This window comes from Penaeus monodon, chromosome 14, assembly GCF_015228065.2.
Source record: "Penaeus monodon isolate SGIC_2016 chromosome 14, NSTDA_Pmon_1, whole genome shotgun sequence".
NCBI classification, from domain to species: Eukaryota; Metazoa; Arthropoda; class Malacostraca; order Decapoda; family Penaeidae; genus Penaeus; species Penaeus monodon.
Window position 1 is genome coordinate 9,993,750 of NC_051399.1, and position 2,500 is coordinate 9,996,249.

Here is a 2,500-nt window from a genome sequence, read left to right on the forward strand (position 1 = left end):
GCCTTGCGTCTCCCCGTATACAGAGAAAAGAGAGAGAGAGAGAGAGAGAGAGAGAGAGAGAGAGAGAGAGAGAGAGAGAGAGAGAGAGAGAGAGAGAGAGAGAGAGAGAGAGAGAGAGAGAGAGACATACGGACAGAAACACAGACACAGACACAAAAAAAAAGATTTATGTAACTCAACGATTAAAACATTTATAATCTCTGAAAGTCTGGACAAAATTGTGTCACATATAGCCAAGTTTAGCCTCATTTAAGTGGTTTGAACGCAATACCTTCTAGCATTCAAGAGTACATTGGATGTCGATAGCGAATAGCGACAGACATATAGGCAGACAGACACAGACAGACATATAGACAGACAGACACACAGAGAGATGCGACAGACAACCTCGCCAGCACGTGAATCGACGAACGTAAAGCGCGGATTCGCTATCGACATCCAATGTACTCTTGAATGCTAGAAGGTATTGCGTTCAAACCACTTAAATGAGGCTAAACTTGTCTATATGTGACACAATTTTGTCCAGACTTTCAGAGATTATAAATGTTTTAATCGTTGAGTTACATAAATCTTTTTTTTTTCCTTAAAGGCACGTCTCTCGAAAAGTGCCACATCCTGGACTTCACATCCTGGGATCCCGTGACTTCCTCTTTGTCATGTGTTATGGCCTCTCCCCTTCTTTATCTTCCTTTTTTTTCTGGTCTCGTTCTCTTCGTTCTCCTCTGCTCTTCCTTTTTTGTCTCTCTTACTTTTAGCCTCTTCTCTCTCTTCTTCTCTTTGCCCTTTCAGTTCTTCTCGTTTTCCCCTTTTCCCCACATTTTTCCTCCGCTCTCTTTATTTCTTCTCTCCTCAGCTTTTATTTTCTCCATTTATAGTTTGGTTCACTTTTTAACCTTTTTCTTCTTCCCTCCTTTCGTCTTTTCCCTTTTCCTCCTCTATCCTATTTTCTTCCCATCTTTTGCCTCTTTTCTCCTTTCCTTTTCCTCCTATTCCTTCTTTCCTTTCCATCCTCTCCCTTCTTCTCCCTCTTTCTTTCGTTCCTCTCACTACTTTCCCTCCTCTTCCTCCCTTCCCTTTCCCTCCTCTCCCCTCTTTCCGCCTTTCCTTTCCCTTCTCTCCCCTCTTTTCCCCTTTTCTCTCTCGTGGATTAGTTCAGAAAAGGCTAACGAGTGATGCAGTTAAAATTATCAGCCCCGTTTGTTGTTGTTTTCGGCGTTTCGTGAAGAGGGGAGGGAAGGGGGGGGGGGAGATGGTGGCAGAAGAGAGGGGAGAAGGAAAAGGGAGAAAATCGGTTACGACGAAGAACTGGTGAGTGATAGGTGGGAATAGGGAAAGAAGTGGAAATATAGAGAGGGAGGGAGTACACCAAGGGACTTAGGAGAGAGATAGATAGATAGATAGAAGAGAGAGAGAGAGAGAGAGAGAGAGAGAGAGAGAGAGAGAGAGAGAGAGAGAAGAGAGAGAGAGAGAGAGAGAGAAGAGAGAGAGAGAGAGAGAGACAGAATTTCCGGAGTTTTTACAACCCGAATTTTAACAAGATCCAACACATATTCATGCTGACGTCACCAAATGTTGCAAAGTTGCATCTCAGTCTAAAAAATAGGACAGTGTAAGTGTTATTAACGGTGAACCTCATGAGCGTTTTAAGTATAATCTACCTTTATTTCTCCATAAAATATATATAAGGAGAGATATAAAGTATCCACGGACCCATAAAAACAGGTAGACGCCTTTGGTAAATTGCGATTTTTTTTCGTTCCTACCATATGAAAATACACGTGAACTAAATTAACATTCTCAATATGGGACCAATCAAATATCATGAACAGTTACGTAAAATCTATATACATTTTACTTCACAATTAGTAAATTTCGGAATTCCTCATACAAGAACACAGACGCTTCTTACATTCTTCATTTTTCTTTTAACTTAAAAAGATATATCCGAAACTAAAGACAAATTAGAAAAAAAAATATCTCATCGCACGAATAAGAACTAGCCCTCCCGCGCAACACAATTTCACTGGCGGAATGAAGACGCTGGCGTGTGGGTTAGCTATGACGTCATCGAGGGCTGTTTGTGTACCGCGGGGTTATTCGTTATTTCCGGATAATAACGTCAGAAATAAACGTTTCCGCAGACGATTAATGGCAGACTTTTTTTTGGCTGTTAATGTGATCTAAATGGGGAAGTTTATGCAAGGATGTTTTACCTTTTCATAACTGCTCGTATTGTTGCTTTTGCTTTCACTTCGCGCCAAAATTATGCCGTTGCTATTGCTGTGATAAATATTATGGTGATTGTCGTTATTTCTGTGCCATTGCCATAACTGTTAATCATTACCCTCTTAATTATGAACAATCATTATTACAACTAATGATCTGTTTATCACTATTTTTTATTTATTTATTTATTTAGAAACGTATGCAGTATTTCATACACTGTGTCTCTTTGTCAAAGAATCGTTGTTTTCTGTTCAGTGACTCAGTATTATCATAT